This window comes from Calonectris borealis, chromosome 27 (genome assembly GCF_964195595.1).
Source record: "Calonectris borealis chromosome 27, bCalBor7.hap1.2, whole genome shotgun sequence".
In the NCBI taxonomy this organism is placed as follows: domain Eukaryota; kingdom Metazoa; phylum Chordata; class Aves; order Procellariiformes; family Procellariidae; genus Calonectris; species Calonectris borealis.
In genome coordinates this window covers 49,191-59,815 of record NC_134338.1, presented here as the reverse complement: position 1 = coordinate 59,815, position 10,625 = coordinate 49,191, and the positions used below count along the sequence as shown (strand labels likewise).

The window sequence follows — 10,625 nt, the reverse complement described above, 5'->3', positions numbered from 1 at the left end:
TGTGTTTCTGTCATGGATCTCGTTTTGTAGGAGCTGTAACATAGACTTCTTCCATTTATAAAATGTAGTTACTCGGAGACGAACTTTACCCTGAGCCTGCAATTTACATTTACCCTCTGGCAAAGGAGAGGTGGGATTCATTTCTCTCATAGAAAATGATATAGCCAACTCTGGTGACTTACTGTGGTCTGCAACAAACGGATAGTTCGGCATTTAATCCACATTCTTCTCCACGGGAGAGTTGGTTAAAACCTTCAGAACTCAAGCCTACTAATGGTTTTTTGAGATGTCTATCAGGTTCCCGTACAAAGACAACCAGCATTACCAAGTCTTCTGGGCCCCCAAGGACAAGCAATACCCACAACTGGTAAGTAACTGTAACTTCAGAATTTCTTTAAAAAAATTACCTTCAGAGGAACTGAATGGGATTTCTTTCTTTTTCCTCTCCCCGCTCCAAAAGGTCATCCAATGAGAGCCAGTCCAGTTCGCTCAGCAGGTGGCAGACCAGGCTGGGAAGTGTAAGTATTCTACAGAAATTCAATAGATGACTACCTGTCACCTGTTAAAAGAGGCTGTATAACGCATAACTTATACAACAGCTGATTTATAATGAAGCAAGTATGCACAGATAGTTGTGGAGAATCCAAGTGGTAATTAATTTTTAAATGGCTTCATTTGAATTGGCTTTTACAAAGGGCATCTGTGCTTCCACTAAGGTTATTTAAAATAAAACTCCGGTACATGACTGAAAACAGGACTCTGAAAAATGAACGCTTTTTGAGGAAACCATAATTACCTATAAAAATTAAAGATAATTAAAGGATCAGATGGAAAGCCACCTTTTCCATTACTGGCTGAATAGGGCTGAAGAAATTGATTTCCCAATAGGAATCAGCCTCCAACATTCTTTTTTTAACAACTTAGTTGATACTGAACGAGCAACTGGTTGGAAAAGTCAACACTGTTCTTTTATGACAATTTTGAATTTCTTCAATTTCATCATCTCACATAGCCAAGACGCTTTCTCTCAGTTGGAGAGAGAGGAGTCTGTTTTACCTATTACTGCAGCGTCAAGCTAGTCCTTCCTTTTGCTATATGTTTGTTATAGATAGATTGTAAGAGTGCATTGTGTTTATAAAATCTTAAAGGTAAATCAAAAGAAAAACCAGGATCCATCCCACAGGTTGTCTGATATCTCCAATTCAGTCAGGAAGAAAACAACAATTCAGGGACAGGACCAGGCCAAATACCTCATGATGAGGCAACAACATAGGAAGCGTATGTGGAAGAAGTTAAAAGAAGTTCCAGAGAAGGTTAGTTAATATCTGTGCAGTACTTGGAAGATCAGAAGTGTGATGTGTTAAGTGTACCAAGGAGTGGCAGAGGAGCAGTGGGCACTTGGCCCACGGGAGATGGGAGTCTCTTTCAAGTGTGGGCAGCCTCCATCCACAGGTGCAAAGGCGAGTATAAGGAGAGAAGACTGAATGAACTGTTGGGGGTGAGGATGTAGAAGGCAAGTATGAGGATCAGGAAATGAGCGTAGTCTCTAATGAACAGAAAGCAGGGAGAAAAATGCTTATGTTGGCAGGATGCCATTGGCCTCCCTTATCTAGGGAGGAGTTTTACAGAGAACAACGGAGACTTAAAGAGGAGGAAGTATTTGGCTCAATGAAGTTGCCTTGTTTTTCATGTTTGTATTTCAACAGCATATCGGACTGCAGTTACACCAAAGTGCATCTGACATAAGGAAAAATGACAGTGTTTTTTCCAATAGAATTTTTCGTTGCAGGTAGTAAACATGCATAACTAAAACAAGACAAATGGAATTGAAAAATTTTATCAAATTCCTCAATTTGCAGTAGCATTATGTCAGCAGCTGAAGGAAGCTTTGACATAAGCGTATGGAGAGGAGAAAAAACCCAAACCAAATTTGGGAGGAAAAACATTGGGGAGAATGACTGTTTTGAATTAACTTCATTTCTTTTTTTGTGTGTTGTGGTTTTTTCCAGGTCCAAGTCTCCTTATAGTGCTTCACCTTACTCTACAAGTTCGTCTACCTGCTCCACATCAAGATCAGGTTCTTCCCGCACTCGCTCCTACTCTCCATCATTTAGTCCTTCCCATTCTCGTTCCTACGCGCGATTGCTGCCGTATCCAAGAGGAGGCAAAGGGAAGAGGCGTAACTATCGTTCTAGGTCAAGGTCACCCCCATACAGAAGATGCCATTCACGGTCAAGGTCTCCAGCATTTAGAGGCCAGTCTCCCACTAAACAGACTATACCTCAAGGGGAAGGAGGAAGGGAGTATTTTAACAGATACAGAGAAGTTCCACCATATGATCTGAAAGCTTACTATGGCAGATCTCTTGACTTTAGAGATCCATTTGAAAAGGCAAGGTACAGGGAATGGGAAAGGAACTACAGAGAATGGCATGGAAAGTTTTACAAGGGCTATGCTGTTGGCGCTCAACCTCACCCTCCAGTAAACAGAGAGAACTTTTCTCCAGGTAGGTTTGGTCCACCTGGGACCAGACAAGAGAATTCACCATATGCTCGGGGACGTAGGGAGGATTATCCTGCTTGGCAGAGCCCCCAAAATCACAATATAGCTGGAAATTACCCTGAAAAACCTTCTGAAAGAGAGAGCCATGGCATCAAGGATCCTACAAAATCAAAAGAGAAGGAGGTGAAAAATCCACTGGGAGATGGCCAAGGAAATAAGCATAAAAAGAGAAGAAAAAGGGATGAGGATGAAGGATTTCCCAATGCTGAGTTGTTAGCAGGTGCGAGAAAACCAAGAGAGCCAGTTCCAGCAGAAGACGTTAAAATGGACTCCCTGTTCATGGTCCCAAGCAGAGATGATGCCACCCCTGTGAGAGATGAGCCTATGGAAGCAGATTCTATTGTTTTCAAACCGATGTCTGAAAAGGAGAAAAAAGAGAAGGATAAGCCAAAAGCAAAAATTGACAAGACAAAGCGGAAAGTAGAAGTGGCTGTTCCTCCTAAGACAGACAATATAATAAAACTAGCTAAAGCTTCCTCGAACGGAAATCTCCTCGAACGGAAGAGAGAAAGCAAGAAGAGAGAACGGAAGAGAGAAAGCAAGGATTTAAAGAACCTGACTTGCTGCCCTGATATTGCTCATTTACATCAGTTATAGGTGTTTGTGATTAAGTTTAGGGTGAGGGTTAGGGTTAGGGCTTAGTGTTACGGTGAGGGTTAGGTTTAGGGTTAGGGTTAACATTAGGGTTAGGGCTTATCATTAGGTTTATGGTTAGGGGCAGGGGTTAGGTTTAAGGTTAGGGTTAGGGTTAGGCTTAGGGTTATCGTTAGGGTTAGGGATAGGGTTGGGGTTAGGATTATGGTTTGGGTTCAGGGTTAGGGGTCGGGTTAGGGTTTCATTTTAGGGTTAGGTTTAGGGTTAGGGTTAGGGCTTAGGGTTAGGGTTAGGGCTAAGGTTAGAGTTAGGGCTGGGGTTCAGGGTTAGGGTTAGAGTTTGGGATATGGGTTAGGGTTAGGGGTTAGGGTTAGAATTAGGGTTAGGGCTTGTCATTAGGGTTATGGTTAGGGGTTGGGGTTAGGGTTAAGGTTAGGGTTTGGGTTAGGGTTTAGGGTTCGGGGTTTAGTTTTAGGGTTAGGGTTATGGTTAGGGTAAAGGTTAGTGTTAGGTTTAAGGTTAGAGTTAGGGCTGGGGTTCAGGGTGAGGGTTAGAGTTCGGGATATGGGTTAGGGTTTAGGGTTAGGGTTAGCATTGGGGTTAGGGCTTATCATTAGGGTTAGGGTTAGGGTTAAGGTTAGAGTTGGGGCTGGGGTTCAGGGTTAGGGTTAGAGTTTGGGTTACGGGTTAGGGTTAGGGTTAGGGATTAGTGTTATGATTAGGGTTACGGTTGGGTTTATGCTTATGGGCCAGGATTTCAGTTTGGGTTAGGGTTAGCATTTAGTATTAGGATTAGGTTTAGGGTTAGGGTTGCAGTTTAGTTTTAGGGTTAGGTTTTGCGTTAGGGTTAGGGTGAGGTCTTACGGTTATGGTATTAGGGTTAGGGTTAGGGTTAGGGTTAGGGGTTACGGTTGGGTTTATGCTTATGGGTCAGGATTTCAGTTTGGGTTAGGGTTAGCATTAAGTATTAGGATTAGGTTTAGGGTTAGGGTTGCAGTTTAGTTTTAGGGTTAGGTTTCGCGTTAGGGTTAGGGTGAGGTCTTACGGTTATGGTATTAGGTTTGTGGTAGCATTAGGGTTAGGGCTTAGTGTTATGGTTAGTGGTTACATTGGGTTTACGCTTATGGGTTAGGATTTCAGTTTGGGTTGGGGTAGCATTAATTTGTAGGGTTAGGATTTCAGTTTGGGTTGGGGTAGCATTAATTTGTAGGGTTAGGGTTTAGGTTTAGAGTTGTGGTTTAATTTTAGGATTAGGTTTTGCATTAGGTTTAGGGTGAGGTGTTATGGTTACGGTATTAGGTTTGGGCTAGCGTTAGGGTTAGGGTTAGAGTTAGGGTTAGGGTCATTAGGGTTCAGGTTGGGGTTCAGGGTTAGGGTTAGGGTTCGGGATTACGGTTAGGGGTCGGGGTTAGGATTAGCATCAGGGTTAGGGTTTAAAATTAGGATTAGGGGTTAAGGTTAGGGTTATGGTTGGAGTTAAGGTTAGGGTTATGGTTGGGTTAGGGTTAGGCCTACGGTTATCGTTGGGGTTAGGATTACGGTTCAGGTTTAGTGTTAGGGATAGGGTTATGGTTTCGTTTTAGGGTTAAGGTTAGCGTTAGGGTTAGGGCGTAGGGTTACAGTTAGGGATAGGCTTAGCGTTAGGGTTAGGGTTTGGGTTAGGGGTTAGGGTTAGGGTTTAATTTTAGGGGTAGGGGTAGGGATAGGGGTAGGGGTAGGGTTATGGTGATGTCTTAAGATTACGGTTTGAGGTTGAGTTAGCATTAGGGTTACGGTTAGAATTAGGGGTTCGGTGTTATGTGAGGGTTAGTTTTATGGTTCCGTTTAGGTTTAACGTTAGGGTTATGCCAAAGTGTTAGTGTTACGGTTTGATGTTAGGGTTAGGGTTACGGTTTGGGGTTAGGGTTAGCGTTAGGATTTTGTTTTAGGGTGAGGTTTCGCCTTAGGGTTAGGGTTAGGGCTAGGGTTAGCTTTATGATTCAGGTTAGGCTTAAGGTTAGGTTACGGTTAGGGTTAAGTGTTCGGTTTAGGGTTAAGTGTTAGGCTTCGGGTTAGGGTTAAGTGTTAGGTTTAGGGGTAGGGTTAGGGTTAAGGTTAGGTTTAGGGTTAGGATTAGAGTTAAGGGTTAGAGTTAGGATTCAGTGTTAGGGTTAGGGTGAGGTCTTAATGTTACGCTTAGGGTTTACAGGTAGCGTTAGGGTTAGGTTTAGGGTTAGTGTTAGTGTTAAGGTTAGGGTTAGGGTTTAGGACTGGGTTCAGGGTTAGAGATAGGGTTCGGTATTGGGGTTAGCGTTAGTATAAGGGTGAGGTCTTAGTGTTACAGTTAGGGTTTACGGGTAGCATTAGGGTTAGGGTTAGAGTTAGGGTTAGGGTCATTAGGTTAAGGTTAGGGTTGGGGTTCAGGGTTAGGGTTAGGGTTTGGGATTAGGGTTAGGGTTCGGGGTTAGGGTTAGCATTAGGGTTAGAGCTTTATGATTCAGGTTTGCTTAAGGTTAGGTTAGGGTTAGGGTTAAGTGTTCGATTTAGGGTTAAGTGTTAGGGTTAGGGTTAAGGTTAGAGTTAGGCTTAGGACTGGAGTTAAGGGTTAGAGTTAGGGTTCAGTGTTAGGGTTAGGGTCAGGTCTTAATGTTACGCTTAGGGTTTATGGGTAGCATTAGGGTTAGGTTTAGGGTTAGTGTTAGGGTAAGGATTGGGCTTGAGGGTTAGAGTTAGGGTTCGGTCTTGGGGTTAGAGTTAGTATTAGGGTGAGGTCGTAGTGTTATGCGTAGGGTTTACCGGTAGCATTAGGGTTAGGTTTAGGGGTTAGGGTTAGGTTGGGGTTCAGGGTTAGGGTTAGGGTTCGGAATTAGGGCTAGAGTTCGGGGTTAGGTTTAGCATTAGGGTTAGGGGTTAACGTTAGGTTTAGGGTTAAGGTTAGGGTTATGTTTAGGGTTAGGGTTAGGCTTAGGGTTAGCATTAGTTTTACAGTGGGGTTTAGGATGGTTCGGGTTTAGGGTTAGGGATAGGGTTAGGGTTAGAGTTAGGGTTAGGTTTACGGTTAGGGTTAGCATTTGGGTTAGGGTTCGGGTTAGGGCTGGGGTTCAGGTTTAGGGTTAGGTTTCGGTGTTAGGGTTAGGGTAAGGGTGAGGTCTTAGTGCTATGCATAGGGTTTACGGGTAGCGTTAGGGGTTCGAGTTAGGGTGAGGGTTTGGTGTTAGTGTTAGGATTGGGGTTCTTATTCTTGATTCTCTCTCCCTCTCTTTCTCTCTCTCGTTGTTTTAATTACAAATTATTATTATTATTATTATTGTTATTATTATTATTATTATTATTATTGTTATTGTTGTTGTTGTTGTTGTTGTTATTATTATTGGTGTTATTATTGGTATTATTATGGTATTATTGGTATTACTATTATTACTGTTACTAGTATTACTATTATTGCTATTATTATTTTATTTCAAGTATTAAACTCTTCTTATCTCTACCCGTGAGTTTTCTTGCTTTTGCTCTTCTGATTCTCTCCCCCATCCCATTGCTGGGGGGAGGGCGAGTGAGCGGCTGTGTGTGGCTTCATTGCCCACTGGGGTTAAACCATGACAGGGGTCCACCACAAAGATGGTTTCCATTCTGTCACATCCTCTGAGCTAAAACTGGCTCAACCTGCAGTCCAGAAGTACCCCTGAAAAGACCTCGACGGCCTGCATTAACACACCGGCATGCACTTCAGATGTAAACACTGCCAAGTCATCTCTTATTTGCAACAGATACGGAGGACCAAATTCTGCAAATCTAGCCTTACTTCTACTGAAACTTTCCTTACAGACAGCTCATCTTCTCTTTTTGTAAACTGTAGTGAAGACCTGTTCTAGCGCAAAGGCTTGAACCCTGCCTACGGTGAAGAAGCCCCAGGTTTCTTTCCTCACTGCTGTCTTGCTTCCCAAAAATCAATCAATACCAAAAGCTCTGTATGAACGTTGCACAAAAAAGCCAATTGCAAATGCTTTTACTTGCTTCTAGTTTTGTCAGGGAAGGAACTAGCTTCCCCGCTAGTTTTGCTACAGTTTCATGACCTTTAAAGACGCCACTTCTTACCTTTGCTACGCCAATACAGCCTCACAGCTCAGCAAAATCATACTGCAGGTAGGAAACCTTCACCGTACAAAGACAGGCACGCTACAGGAATACGTCACTCTCAAAGAACAGACTCTTGCAACCACTCCTCCCTTTGCTTAGCAAAGGTTAGGGCGTGTTAGAAAACAACAACAACAACAAAAGAGCAGGGTTCTCTCTCACATTTTATCTCTCACGCTTTTATCCTCTCAACACGCCAGCAGTATATTTCAAGAAATCTTGGGGTTTGAGAATCAAACACAAGCAGCAAAATCTTTTTCCTTTTTTTAAAACAGTTTGAATGCCAACAGCAAAATGGACTCAAAGGTCACTAAAGGAGAGTCTGCTAATGCACGAGGGGTGCACGGGGTGTTTCCTCCCCCCGATGGAAACACCTCTCAGTTCTCTGTGCTCACACCAGGGAAGGAAAGGCAATACACCCCCATATCTAAAGGCATGCACTCCAAGCAAAGGTAACGTTTCGTTTCTTTAGATGATCTGCCTGGCCAGTTACAACACCTGCTTATACTGACTTCATCCACCCTTACCCGCAAAAATTTGTGACAGGCTGAGTAAGCGTGGAGAGTCAGGTGAACTTTGACGCACACACTGCTACCATAGGACTGGATTTTTAACCTATTTACATTTATCCGTCGCTTTGAAGCTGCCCAAGGGTCAGCATGCCCTTGCTACTGGAGGTTCTTGCTCTGTGCAGGCACTAAGGAAGACATTTCTGGTGACAGATTATTTCTAACGGGTAAAGCACAGCAGAACACACTGTTTATGAGCTGCTGAGAATCGTCCCCCAGGCATAGCAGGAACAACGGCAAAGCTTGTATATTTAAGATGCATTTGAGTTACATTACCATTAAAATACACCACCACCAGACAGTGCTCTAGACGGAAGGCTGACATCAGTGTACAAGGACAGTCCCTTTTGGACATCTCGCTCCTGGGTAGAAATCCTAGAGACTTCCTTTAATGACAGAAATCCAAAGAGCTACAATAAGCCTTTTAAATTCAGTACAGCAAACAAAAAGCAAACAAACAAAACATGACAGGAAACCCCTGAGGCACTGATGAGGAACACAAGGTCTCCCCTTGAGTCCACTACCCCTCACAAGACTGACTCAAAATTACTCAGTTGCTTACTCAAAAGCAATAACCAACAAGCCATGTACCCTTGGGGAAGCCCTTGTCCTTCTGTGCCGCTGGTGGCATCCCACCATTTCTTTGGGAGTCCACACAAATTCAGAAGTACACTTAGTCCTCCGGCAGTCATTACCTATGGACCCGAACTCCTCCCACACCCCAGAAGTGGCTGTCGGTCGTCTGGCAGTCATTCTCCACAAACTGCAAGCCCTCCATACCTAACCACCTCCCTAGTGACTCAGTGGAAATGAGCTGGACCACAACAGAAGTGACACTGCCCGGCCCGGTCACACAGATTAGACCACAAACGGTGGTCACAAGACAGAAAATGCAACACAAACCACAAGGACAGCAAAGAAACAAGCAGAAGACACATCACACAAAAACCAAAGACCCCTCTCCAAACCCTAAAAATGCAAGCAAGCTACAAAAGGACTTTCCAAAAAAAAGACCACCCAGAACACAACATAAGGCAAAACCAACCTAACCCCAGGAACCCAGCGCTTGCAAACCCAGATCCTGACCATAACAATAACATGCTTTAATCCTAAGTCGCGTAAACTCCCATAACCCTCAAACCCCATAACCCTAGCACGCTGGAACCCTAGCACGCCATAGCCCTAGCACATTGTAGCCCCAAGATATCAAAACATTGAACACAAACTCCCTGGAGGTCTCTCTCTTCAGGTGGCCCCAGATCTCAGACACCACAACTCTGAAGTGGGGGTGCCCACCGTGCCCAAGTGGAAGATCCACCAGGACAGCACCAGCATCCATCTTCACATCATCCGTCACGCCCTGAAAAAGTGCCCAGGTTGGACACTCCTGGGGAGAAAGGCGGAGGCACTCGGAGACTTTGAACCGGTCAGCCATGGCCACAGGGCTTCAGCTCATCATGTCTGTGTCAGAGCCACCAGGCAGGTGACCCCGTCCCCCCTGCGAAGACCCCTTGGGGTAGCCGTACCCAGCACCAGCTGGCTGGATACGGCCTTTGCTCTCTGGGGAGGTGCTCCCTGGGAGCAGGGTCTCTCACGGGGGAACTCACAGCTCACCTGGGATGCTCTGCGGCCACCGGACGCCTTTGCTGTCAGGTGGCTCTCAGCACCTCTCTGCCAACGGCTGTCACCTCCCTGCAGGACGCTCTCCAGCGCACGGTCCGTCTCCACTGGGTCTCCCTGGGGACAAAGGTCGGAAGGGAGGGATGGGGTTTGCTCTGTCCCCGTTCCCAGGGTGCTTCAGGAGAGACCTGCCACCCCCAAAGGAGCTGTCTGACGTGGACACCACAGACCAGCTGCAGACGTGGGTCAGCACGGTGGCGGGGAGCGGGCAAGATGTCCTGCGGAGCCCCCGGCGCTGGCAGAAAGCAGAGCTGGAGACAACGGGGAGAAGCCCCAGGCAGCCGGCAGCTGGCGGCGGGGCCTGGCAGGGAGCAGCGCCCGCAGAAATGCCCGGCTCCTGGAGCCTCGGCCCCAGGGCTGCAGCCTCGGCACCTCCTGGGGCTTCGCTGGGAAAAACCAGGCAGGGGTGACCCTGACAGCCCGCACATGTACCTGGCCCCGGGATCTGGCAGCCTGTCCCTGTGCCCATCGCTGCCACGGGATCCAGGAAGCAGCGCCCCAGCCCTGGCGTGGCCCTGAGCCGCCTCTCAGGCCAGGCAGCAGGAAGCCGCGCCCCATGGCATGCTGGGAGCTGTAGGCCCGGGGCACGGGCTGCCAGGCGGCCATGTTGGTTCCCGGGGCATGCCGGGAGCTGTAGGCCCGGGGCACGGGGCTGCTGGGCAGCCATGTTGGTCTTGGGAGGTGCGGGCTCTGCTCCAGCTGCGGCCCAGCTGAGGTGAGGACAGGCACGCAAGTGGAGCTACCGAAGAGGAAGGGAGGAAAGGACAGACGGACAGAGAAAGAAGTGCTTGAACTGTAACATTTGCCTGGCAGTGCAGAGAGCGGGAGCTGCGGTGAGTCCCAGCCCCTCGGGGCCGTGTCACCCCTCTTCTGCATCGCAGTCCCTCCCAGCCCCCCCCTCCCATTTCCCTCTGTGTCATTTTTTTCACTTCCCCATATCTCTCTTCTTCTATTACTGTGTTCTGCTCCCCGTCCTCTCTTCTCCGAGTCCCTCTTTCCCTGTCGCTCTACCCGCCCCTGTCTTTTTCTTGCTGCCCCTCCCTCCTGCTCCCGGTCCCTCTTTTTGCCTTCCTCTGTCTCTGCCCTGCAGCACACTGCTGTTGTTTC

The 10,625-nt window shown here is 46.7% G+C and overlaps 1 long non-coding RNA gene across 1 annotated transcript; it reads right to left on the bottom strand.

Annotated features, from left to right (window-relative positions):
• Positions 1–8,154: 8,154 nt before the first annotated feature.
• LOC142093572 (uncharacterized) lies at positions 8,155–10,017 on the bottom strand. Its single transcript, XR_012677473.1, has 3 exons — positions 9,951–10,017; positions 9,453–9,575; positions 8,155–8,224 (listed from the first exon to the last, which is right to left on the bottom strand). It is a non-coding gene; the product is annotated as an uncharacterized LOC142093572 (long non-coding RNA).
• Between the last annotated feature and the right edge of the window lie 608 nt (positions 10,018–10,625).